Here is a 12,839-nt window from a genome sequence, read left to right as displayed (position 1 = left end):
CCGAATGCCGTTTATCGGTATCTGAGGCCACTATCCCCCAAGTTTCGTATTTTCAAAACAAAAAATAACCGCCTACATGGCTCAATTGATTTAGTTCTCTCATCCATTCCTCACCTAGGGCTAGCCTCCGTCTTCCAGTGCCACCGCACGAAGCCGTTCGCTGGTGCTTTCGCCGCCCTCTGTCTATGGCCTCCCTCGCTGTTGGCTGCAGCCGTTCGCGTATGTGGAAGTTGATGAGGATTGAATTCCGGCAAATTGTGCGAAAGTTGATGTTGATTGAATTCTGTCTAGCAGGTCCAATTGCATGTTCTGCAATCTAGGATATGTGATCCGGGCAGCTGCAATGGATTTGACAATCGATCTTGATTCTTATACATAGAACGTGGACCTTATACATCCTCATGCAGATATTGGATTGTTTTCTTTACATATAAAATCATCATTTTTTTAGAATACATATAAAACTTTGCAATAAATCCCACCGGAGATATTGGATTGCTTTATTGATATAAAAAGTTTAAGACACTGGGACTAATTTTAATTAGCACTTTAAGCTAATCCGTGTACCCTCACGCAGTCCGGCTGAAGAGAGGTTCAATCGTCCACCGGCTATCTAGGTGTCCAGACCGAAAGGATTTAGTATCTAATCCTAACCACTAAAATTTAAAATAAATTTAGAAAATTGTAGTGTAATACTAAAAATTAGGGAATTCATAATTTATAATATTCTAAAATCAATATGTTCTGTAAAATATATTAATACATTTGACATGCCATTAGAATTGCTCTCAGGCACTTGTGTTCCTCTCTGGATTCTAAAAGAAATTTTCTATTTATATAATACATAAAAATTGAGTACAGTGTATTGGAGGTCAACTCAAATCAAAAGTACAACTATTGTCAACAAAGCTGGGCAGTGTTTATCTTTTTATATCCTCTCTAATGGAATATTCTTGGAAGTAAACTCGAAGTAGTAATTTGGGTATCTTCTTTTTTTCCTCGCGCAGTTAACTCCCTGACATCAAAGATTTATAGATATACGGAGTATAAAAGAAATGGGTGGATAAGTGGACATGGAGGATTGGAGATAGCACGCATGAAGAAGCTAACATGGAGATTACCGTTGATGTGATAAGCAACTTCCAGCCCTGCAAAGAAGCTAACATGGAGATTACCATATATTCACAGCTGAACAGAACGCTCCCGACTCCTCTTCTTCCTCCTATTTACGTTCTCTTCTCCCATGGCTGCATCTACCCAAATCCCCGTCCTTCCCCCATGGCGGCCCATCTCCTGTCCTAGCTGAGCCCGTTTTCCGGCGAGCGTGCGTTCCATCTCAGGCAAGCCGCCGCCGCTTCCCTAGGATTCGCCGCCGCCGCTCCTTCTACCAGAACCTCGCCGCCGGTCCTGCGTCTGCTACGCGCTCACTTCCCCGCCGACGTCACGTTCCTGCAGGACCTTGCCGCCTCTGAAGCGGCCTTGCCGCGTGTGTGTTTCAATCTGTTCGTGGGTGTTCCGTGAACCGGTGAATGTATGGGTTGGCAACGGCGTCGGTTGCTATTTTGGTTTGGTTTCCATCTCTCATACGATCCGAGGAGATTGATTTGTTTCTAACAGATTTAGACCGTCCGATAACTTTTGGAAAATCTGGACCATAAAATTTCTGCTACTTTAATTAGATATTAGATTAGATAAATGTATATATATACCCATGCCGCGTGCTACAATTAACAAAAAAGTCCTATTTTATGGACTTTTGGTACGTACATACTGCGTCATTAGCTACACGAATCACTTCGTATTTGTACCACAAATAGAGAAAACCGCCGAGTACCACTTTTCTTCGCCACATGATCAGAGAAAACTCAAAGGAGTTTTGGATTATATGGGTTACAAGTAACATGACGTCGTGGCATTTCTCGAAAATGGTTTCATCTCCACCTGGACTGAAATCAAAGGCCTCGGTGCATGCATCCGAGATCCGACCACCAACTTTCATTCTGCAGCTATAAGAAAATGCGTTCCTAGATATAAGATGTTTCGACTCTGACTTAAGAGTTCGACCAAGTATATAAAAAGAATATCAATAAATACTAGATTAGTTTCATTAAGTCTGTCATGATATATACTCCCTCCGTCCAACAAAAGATGTCTCAAGTTTATCAAATTTTGGATGGATCTAGACATGACTTAGTGTATAGATGCATTTAAATTTAGTCAAAATTGAGATGTCATTTGTTGGACGGAGGAATATGATTTTCTAGATTGTTCTAGTTTTATTCAATCCGTCACTATATATCTCTCTCAACTGCAGTGAGATATGAAGATTATTGTTACTTAATCCGATCGGAATTACTTGTCGAAATATTACATGTATCTAGACGTTTTTTTACACATAGATACATCCGTATTTACGCAAGTTTGAGACAATTAATACCAGTCGGAGGGAGTAGCAATAGTTAGACCAACAACTTACATTAATTTTGTCACATTTATCAAGCAGAAGGCATGATATTTACTAAACTACTTCAGACCGGCACATCAAATTACTTATATAGATTTACATCAAGGCGACGTATCCGGTTAGAACCGGAGTTCGATCCAAACTGTGCAAACTCCATAAAAACCTTACAAAAGTTTCAAAAAAAATCTACTAAAATACTATGCACTTTGGAGAAGTGATGTTCTAAAAACATGTAAAATTTAAATTGAAAATCAAATGCATTTGGAAGGAATACCAGTACCACCCAGGCTTGAAGTAAGGATCACACCCCGAGTATACTTGTAATCTGGCGCCACCAAGTGTACTCTGGCGCCACTATGTAGTTGAGGGAAGATCGTCGTCGCACAAGCAGAGGAGGTCACGATCGTCTCAGCGCTTTCTCGCACTCCCTGACGCTGTTCTGGACGATATAATCTCTCCCCGTTCTCTAGTATAAATCATCTCATACCGGAGTCTTACACTTGTTTGCAGTGTTCTCTTCCTAGCTAGCTAGGAAATTATTACTCTATTACTACTTAAATCACCAGCCGTGGTGGAAATACATAGGTTGGCAACGAAGGGAGGCAGCACCTCGTGAGGCTAACAGTGTGTGGTTCCACGTCGAACATCGCCAGTGTCCAAGAAATAGACACACCATTCCTGCACCTGGTCTCGGCCAGTATCAAACTTGGAGAAGCATTTGCTGACGAAAAGCGCCTGGCCGCCGCCTAGCCTAGCAGCCGATGCCACCGGCACCCACGAGCCTGCACCCACATATGCCAAGACTTCTACCTTCCGGGTGAAGTTTGAGGAGCAGCCGGCCTGTGCCCGCATCTGCCTCCAAGACCTCTACCTTCCGGGTGAAGCTTGGGCAGTCGCGGGTCTGAGCACATAACGAAATGGGTTGAGAACATAACGAAAGCTTGAGTTGCAGTTGGTTTCAAAATTTGTACTCACGTTTGAAGTACTACTAGAGAGCACATAACGAAAGGGGTTGAGAAATGGCCTATGAAATAGTACTGGTGTAGATTACATAGCACTTTCAACGGAGATTTGTACTAGTAGTAGTGAAATTACCGGTGACCGTTGATGTGCTTGGCCAGCGAATTGTCCCTCACAAAACCCCACTATCCGCATCTGAGGCAGTGCCACGTGCCCTCGTCGCCGCCACAGCCCTGGCCGCTGCCCTGCGGAGCAATCCCTCTGACTCCCTGATCAGCCATGCCTGGACACAAATTAACTCACAGTTACAACACAAATCGGCTGAACCGAGAAGCAATTTGACTCAAGGAATCGAAGTGAAGAGCATTCCGTTCACACTGCGTTTGGAGGTATGAATTCGACCTGGGAATCGAACCCAATTCCGAGCCTACTGCCGCGTGCGTCCACTTACTCTCTCGTGCAATACCGAGGGGTGGTGCTCGGTTTTCCCTGGAATTGGGCCTGCGCGTACCGGTTCGTTCTTCCGAACAGAAGCGAGCAAGCTCGGGACGAGATCGATGAGAACGCCCGCCGCACCAATTCGCCTTGACAGCGGCGGCGCAGGTAGGCCACTCCTCGCCCTCCTCCTCCCTGACCCTCCTTCTCCCCGTCCTCCTCCTCCTCCTCCTCCGAGGCCTTCTTCTCCCTCAGTTGTCTCTCCCCTCTAGCAGCCTCCTCGAACCCTAGATCGACTAGGGGAGCAGAATGGCAGCGGGAGTCAGAGCAACGGCAGCGGCCGACTGGGAGGCCGAGGTTGTCCACCTCCGCATCTCCCCAAGCCGGCCTCTTCCTGGTCCTCCACTTCCCCTTCCAACCCTTTCATTCTACTCACTCCGTTTCGGTTTATAGGTCTGCATGCATCTTTAGGTGACGATTTAACTCATGTAGCGTAAGATTGAACTCACAATAACTTTAACATTAGAAAATAGAGCATTTGAAGTTTCTAATGATATATTTTTTGTGAATTCAAACTTTATGTTACATGAGTTAAATCGTCGACCTAAGAGTACATGCAAGACCTACAAACCGAAACGGAGGTAGTAGCAATCAAAATCATCTTTTTTGGGGTTTTGGGGGGGTGCCAAACGACTTGACGTGTTTCGGTTGCAGAATTTCTTGGAGTACAGGTAGCACGGGAGGCTGATTTTGTTCTTGTTATGGCCTGATGTGTTTCAGTTGCCGGAGAATCATTTTCTTTTTTGGCTAAACGACTTTATAGTTCGGTTGCATGATTGGATGCTAATATTTTGTACTCCTTATGTCCAAAAATAAGTGACGTGGATTTGTATATTTTGGGACGGAGGGAGTATGTTGTTATGCGTGAAAAGTAATACATATATACACAATTTGTTTTATATACAGAAACAATTGTATATTGTCCAAACTCAACAAAGTTTCCAATTCAACACATTATACATCCAAACATGATTTGAAATTGATTGCTACCTTCCGATTCCAACAACTAATGCCATACACATCCAAGCAGTTGCTTTGGCATTGGAGGCCAATTCCAAAACCACGCAGATTTGATATTCCAAACCCAATTCAATTCCACACCTGCATCCAAACAAAGCCTCAGAGGAATCAACATACTTCAGGTACAGGCAACTAAAATCGAGATGCGGAGCCATCAATTCATCCCAGTACTCGAACTGCCTATGATTCGAAGCGCAAATCAAACAACCCTCCCTTAAACGCAATCCGCAGTAGTAGATCTTTGGTCGAGTCTTCAATTGTGTTTCACAAGTCTGCATTGTCCAACACTTAGCTACTGAATGCATGGATGCATGCATGCCGGTCGAACTTAATTTGCAACTGTTTGATTTTCTAGGGCGAAATAATTAATCAATAAAATTGGACGATTATTCGCGTGTGCAATTGTTTTTTTTCGCGGGTACATGTGTGTGCAAATGTTGGTTTTATTTCGTTCAAAAAAATTGTAAACTCATGCCTTCAGGCGTGCTTGCTACACTTGACAAAAATTCCTATGATTTATGGACTTTGGTAAGTATGCATCGACGTTCCGTGACTCCGATCTTCCGTGGGCGCTGTGTGTTTTCTGAAAGAGTAAGTCGATCAGAATTCCTAAAAAGCAAGCGTCAGAAAGTTGTGGTATATATTTGTGTGCAGGTTCGTTTCTCATCGGTTCTGATTTTGTGATTTCACTTGTAAGCTAGCTAGCTCGGACAACAGGTGCTACGTACTAGTATGTGTGCGTGATCGTGGATCGAATCGGTTTCCGCCGACTCGATCTCCTAATTAATTCTCACGTGCCACGCATCTATATATACGTACGCCCGCGCGCACGAAACGATCAGGCCGGGATCGATATGATGGCATCGTCGTCGTCTTGCAGCGATGACTCTTGGTCCCAGCTCCCACAGGACATCCTGGTGCTCTTCGTCGCCCGCCTCCCTTTCCCCGGCGACCGCGCCCGCTTCCGGGCCGTGTGCCGCTGCTGGCGCTCCGCCGTGCGCCACCACGTGCCTCCTTCTTCTTCTTCTTCTTCTTTTTCGCCCTGGGTCCTCAGGCCGGACGGCTACTTCTTCACGCCCTCCGACGACGGCACATGGCATCGCCTCCCTGCCAACTCCTTCTTCCCCGACGACGGCGGCACCGTCGGCGGCGGCTCCACGGACGCCTGGATCGCCCTGCTCCGCCGCAACTCCGCCGACTGCTGCTTCCTCCTGCAGAACCCTTTCTCCGGCGCCACCGTGCGTCTCCCGGAGCTGGACGCCGTCCTCGGCGGCGACAGCACCACCGACGTCCGCAAGGTGGTGGTGCGAGACGACGACGGCGAGCAGGAGGAGCTGCTGGTGACCGTGATGACGGACAACGGGAACCACCCGCTTGTGCTTTGCCGGCCCGGGGCGCGCCACTACTGGTCGCCCGAGCCATGGGAGGTCCCCTACCTCTACATCGTCGACGTGGCGTTCCTCGGGGACGGCAAGCTCTACGCCATCACCAAGGCGGAGGATCTTGTCTCCCTCGACCTCGCCTACTCGGACGGGGGCTCGCCCGTGGTCGTCAATGGCGCCTGCCTCATCAGGCAGCCCTTGGGTTACGACGATTACGACGCGTGGACCGACGACGATGCCGTGGAGCCGCCACACCATGATCATGAGGAGGCCCAAGTAGTGGTCGTCGCGGAGCAACTTGAGGTGGATGACGATGACCATGATGAGCAGCAACATGCAGAGGAGCCGGTGACAGATGACGACGACGACGACGACGACGTTACTAGGGAAGGGCTGGACTACGCGTACGATGAGCTCGGGGACCTGATCATCACCGTCCGATACCTCGTGGCCGAGCCGCGCAGCGAGAAGCTCTTCGTGGTGAGGCGGCAGCTGCAGACCCGCAGCTTGTAAGCTTAAGACCAAATCGAATGCGTTTCTGGTTAGAAGTCAAGTCCGTTTAGGTGTAGGTCTTGTATTCAGTGTTCTAATCTAATTGCATCTTGCCGTATATATGTATACGGTATCCTGTAAGTTAATCCAAAAAATAGAAATGAAGAGACAGGTATGGGGCCATCCAAATCAATTATCCCGTGTGTGGCTTGACGTGAGTACTGCTGCAGCTTCTAATCGATTTGCTAGCTGCGTGTTCTGTACGTGCGCATCTCGCCGGAATAAGTGCGTGTTGTTGCTTGCGTGAGAGCAGAGTTTAGGCCTGAATTCCAACACAGCTGCTGCTCAAGCTTCACCCGGAAGGTAGAGGTCTTGAGGCGGATGTGGGTGCAGGCTCGTGGTTGCCGGTGACGTCGGCTGCTAGGCTAGGCGGCCAGACGCTTTTCATCAGCAAACGCTTCTCCAAGTTTGCACCCAGTGATGGCAGTGGAGACCAGGTGCAGGATGGGTGCGTCTATTTCGTAGACACTGGCGAGGTGTTCGACGTGGGATCGCAGACTGTTAGCCTCACAAGGTGGTGCCTTCCCTTCCGGTTGCCAACCTCTGTATTTCCACCACGCTGGTGGTTTAAGTAGACTCCTTCCGTTTCTAAATACTTGTCGTTGTTTTAGTGCAAATTTGAACTAAAACAGCGACAAGTATTTAGGAATAGAAGAAGTAGTACAGTAAAAAATTTCTAGCTAGGTAGGAAAAGAACTGTAAACAGTGTAACTACTCGTAGTTACAACTCATTGGGTTATTTATTTGTCAAATTCGAACGATATATGCATCGTGTGAATCTGTATCGTGTTGTACTATTTATTCCAAGATACTCCTAACCCTGTCACGTGCAGCGTTGCCTTACTTCTATCAATCCCTGTCACCTGCAGGGAGAAAGGCCCCTCCCAATTCGCTGTAGATCGATTTGATCGAGTCTTTGTGTTTCTGTTTCAGGAGTCTGCATGTCCAACACTTAGAGCATCTCCAGCCGTCCCCCTTAAACGCCCCCTAAACGGGTTTGGGGGGTGCCGGCGCCTAAAATCCGATCCAGCCGGCCTTGCCAATTTGTTTTTTCATCCGACGCGGCTCAGAAAGTTAGCCGGCGCCCCCAGGCCGAACCCAACCAGGGGAGGGGGGGGCGAGCGGGTGCACCGACAGGGGCGCAAAACCACGCGGGCCAGCACTGTCAGCGGCACAACCCCCAAAACAAACCCTATTTGCCCCGATTTGCCCCGAATCGCCGACTTCTTCCCCCAAATTGACGACTTCCACCCTGAATCGCCGCCGGAACCACCCCTCTCACCGGCGACTTCCACCCCCGAACCTGCCGCCGCATAGATATTCCTTCGCCGCCGCAGTTCCAGTTCCATTGTCCGCCGCCGGCCAGTTCCAGCACCGCATCGGTGCCCACCCAGCGGCCACGTCCTCACTTCTTGCCATCAAGGTGTTCGGCGATTTGCCAAGGCCATGGATTCGGACGACGAAGAGATGCTCGCCGCGCTTTTTGACGAGGAAGTCGCCGTTGCCGATGATGCTGCCTCCGGCGGCGAACAGGAACATCAACTCATCGTCTCGCCGCTTCTTGTCCTCATCGCCAAAGATGTAGAGCCGCCGGGAGGGGAGGATCGGGAACGTCTAGTTTTTCTTATTTATTTGCTTGAATTTGATTAAAGTTGTTTGAAATGTGATTCAAAACTTATCAAATAATGTGTTTGTTTCAATTTGCAATATTTGTAAAATTTGGTTTGGGGAGGCGTTTGGGGGCGCCGGCTGGACCTTAAAAACAAATTCTAGCCGACGCCCCCCCATACGGCCGAAAAAAGTGGCAGTCCGGACGCCAAATGGGGGGGGGGGGGGGGCGCGGCTGGAGATGCTCTTAGCCGCTGAATGCATGCATGCCGGTCGAACTTGATTTGCATCTCTTCAGATTCCTAGCTAGGGCGAAACAATTAATCAATAAAGTTGCGCGATTATTCCTGTGTGCAATTGTTGGTTTCTACTGCGTGCTAAAATTAACAACAACTTTTCGTCAAAAAAGAAAATTAACAACAACAAAATCCTACTGTGGTTTATGGAAGCACTACCAGGCAACATTGGTTAATCACATTTCGTATCGTCATCATTGAGAAAACGGCCCAGTAGGGCTTCGGCGCCCTGGTTTCTGGAACTGACGACGTTCCCTGAGTTTTTTCGTTTCTTTATTCTCCTGCCAGTTGGCCTGCTTCGTTTCTTTTTTTCTCTCTTGTTATAAGGCCTTGTGCCACTATAACTTCATTGGGTTGAGCTCGCTCATCCCGAGTATATTAATGTCAGGTCGTGCTATTTCGTCCAATAAGTGGCGTATCCGGTGAAAATCACTCTTGCGATACAAACTACGTAAAAGTTATGTTTAAAAATTTTAAAAAAAATCTAGAAAAATATCATAGGTTGGGACATCTGATGTTCTACAAGTTTGCAAAATTTCAAATCGAAAATCAAATGCATTTGAAAAGAACTAAAATAGAGAAATATAAAAATGAATAATGGTGTAATTTTTTTTGCTGCTACTAAACATAATTGAGTTTGTATTTAAAAATTTACAAACATACAAAATATCACTTCTCTAACTTACGTGATTTTTTAAATAATTTTTCAAACTTTTTTTTATAGATTTTGGACAACATTCCCTGTAAAGAGGTGGTTTTCACGTGATACGCAGCAAACCAAATAAATAATGGTGGCCTTTGTGGTCGGGCTCGTTAATTGTTTTCTGGTGAGCGAGCGTGTTCGTAGTACTAGTAGCATTTGAAGTTGGATCACCAATATGAACAATCTCAAGCGGCATGCGTTGCATGGCTTGTTTGTTGTGCTAGCTCATCCCTTGGCAGTTGGTACGTACGTAGTTCGAGGATAACGACATGCATGGCCTTTAAAAGAAAGGCAAACACGTACTATGGGCTGTATACTAATGTATTGTCTGGAAGATCGATTAAGACTCGGTCAGGAGATCGTCTCGGACTCGGATATACGTAGTAGGAGTAACACGGATCAGCCCAGCTAGGTAATTAAGCAGGCCCCGGCCCCTATCGATCGATCTCCCCGGCCAGCCGCAGCTCGAGATATCGATCGATCTGCAATCGACAGCGTGAGATATCGATGATGGCGTGGTCCAGGCTCCTGCCGGAGCTACTGGACATGGTGATCGCCCGCGTCCCTCTCCCGGCCGACCGCGCCCGCTTCCGCGCCGTGTGCCGGCCATGGCGCTCGGCCGTGCGCCACCACGTCCCTTACTCTCAGCAGCTGCCGTGGATCGTCGCGCCGGACGGCTCCTTCATGGCCGTCGTCTCCGATGGTGGCGCCGTACGTCCATGGCCGGTTCCCGTCTTTGCCGGACGAAAACAAGACTACGACCTGCGTCGTCTCCAACAACAGCGACGGAAGGCTCGTATATGGCACCGCGGTCGAGGAAATAAGGCGGCGCCGCAAACGCTACTTCCTGCACAACCCTTTCTTTGGCGCAACCGTGCCGTTCCCTGAGCTGGAGTCGGCCATCGGGGATGCGTCGGATGTGCTGGAGATCCGCAAGGTGGTGATGCGGTCGGGACATCGACGAGCTCATCGCCGTCACGACCAACACGTACGAGTACCCGCTGATCGTGTGCCAGCGCGGCAGAGGAACATGGTTGCCTAAGATCTATACATTGCCGTACTACGGCATTATCGACGTTGCGTTTTTCGGGGACAATAAGCTCTACGTCACCACCCTAGCCGAGGACCTCTTTGTGCTTGACCTGGCCGAGGATCTTACCGGCCGGCCTACCGTTAGTAATGTCAAGCGTGTCATCGGACATCCCATGGACGGTGACGAAGGCGATGATGACGGTCAAGATGATGATGATGAAGATGACCAGGATGATGATTATGATGACAACCAAGGTGACGACAAGTCCGAGTGTAGTGACTATGACCAAGAAGATGTATCATGCAGCGATGGAGAACCTTTGAATGGCGAGGCGCCAAGTGTTACCGGTGGCAGCGACGACGATGATATGAACAATGACAAAACAACCACGAGTGTTGTTGAGGGTATTTTGGAGAGCACCAACGGTTATAAGCGAGAAGGGTGTGATGTCCTTCTTACTGGCTGGTACCTCATTGAGTCGCATGGAAAACTGCTCATGGTTAGGCGGCAATGGCTAGTCACGGCATTCAGTGGGAAGAACCACACTCACCAGGTCGACTTGTTTGAGGCGGATGAGGATGCAGGCGCATGGGTTCCGATCACGGATGGCTTAGGGGTTGGTCAGGCAATCTTCATCAGTCCACGGTTCTGCAGGATCATTCTGCTAGTGGAGACGTGGAATAAGACGTCATTTATTTTGATGACATGTATGACAAGTTTGACATGAGATCTGGGACTTTGAAGCCGTCTGGGTCCAAGGAGCGGCCATTCCACTTGTGGTTAGCATGGCTTTTTCCTCCACAGGTACTAGTGGTCTAATCGAGACTGTTTTTTCGTCTTGAATATCTAGCCAGAAAAGGAATTAATTAGCATCCCAACTGGTTAAATCAACTTTCTAGAGGAAATTAAAGAGCGTGCACGTCCTTGATTATTTGTTGCTCATCTTGTAAGTCAGCCGGCTATGTTTGCACATGGTGTTATCTTTTATGATTTGGGAGTGGTGGACGATTTTGTGATTTTCATCAGCACAAAAAAAAAACTAACTTTTGGAAAACGGGTCATAAACTTCCAAGCACTCTAGGTGAACTTTCACCTATTCCAAGTGAACTTCCAACAAGAGAAAGGGCAGGTTTTAACCTTAACTACGTACCTTGAGAAAGACTTTTCAAGCAAATTGAGACTTGGGACGAACTGACCGGGTGAGTCAACACTAGCCGGACTGATGGAGTAGTACCGACTATAAGAGGAATTAATCTGGAGTATCTAATTAATTGTAGAACGCAATTAGTATTTCTTTCCTTTTCTCAGAAAACAAAAAATGGCAAGTAATTAATCAGTGGGCAAATAAGTGTAACGTTTCTGAATCAGACGCCGGAAATATCGCAACTGTAATTCTGGTGTTAATCCTATTTCCAGGGGATAATTAAACACGGTAGCTGTAGATCGCAAGGAAAAATGCCGCTATTTAAGGTGACGTTCCATAGCTAGCTCCCTATAAAAACTGGATATATGTAGAACTCGTCGTCCTTCTTTCCCCTCTTCCTCGAAATCTCCCCCCACCCAAAAGCGATCTCATGACATGGTGGAGATGGGTTCGATTTGAAGATATATCTTCGTGGATGGTTTCATAAATCATGAGCCGAGGAGCAACCCGGCCGGCCGATCGATTGGCAACAGGAAGTCAATTACTGACGGTAAAGATTGAGTTTTCTGTTTTTTTCCTTTTTTACTTTTGATCCGATGGGTCTTCTCGCTCGCCGTAGATTGAATTCTTATTTCAGATTATTTAGGCACAATTCTGATCCCATGCCATGGATCGAGATGCATGCCTGATTCATCGAAGGAGAGTCCAAATATCCTATCAAATGCCCTGGATCGAAGAAATAGAGTGAATTTCTTGAAGATGCTTAGCGTTTGCATGCAGATTTTGTTTGTTGTTAATTTATGGAAGATGTCAAATATGCTACGAGAGATAGTAATGACTTAACCATTGGGGAATTTTGTCGGTAAGATGCGTGCTAACTGGAGTATATAATACTAGTATGATATGATGACCACTTCTCTATTTCTTTCTCTACTGCTTTCAGAATTCAGAAACGACGTTTCATGTACGAATTTTGGAACCAAAAGTCCAAAGCTCGGCATCAATCGGTTGATTGATTCTGTGCTTCCGATCGATCGTCAGGTGATTCTGTGCATTAATCGCCATCTGTTTCCCGTCACTACTACTACTGTAAGCAAACATGTTCCTCGTCAGGTGTTTCCTCTAATTCTAGGCAAACATGTTTTCAGGTGTTTCCTTTAATTCTAGGCTATGCTACCTCCG

The sequence above is a fragment of the Brachypodium distachyon genome, chromosome 1, assembly GCF_000005505.3.
Source record: "Brachypodium distachyon strain Bd21 chromosome 1, Brachypodium_distachyon_v3.0, whole genome shotgun sequence".
NCBI lineage: Eukaryota > Viridiplantae > Streptophyta > Magnoliopsida > Poales > Poaceae > Brachypodium > Brachypodium distachyon.
The sequence above is the reverse complement of the archived record's forward strand: the minus strand, read 5'-3'. Positions refer to the sequence as shown.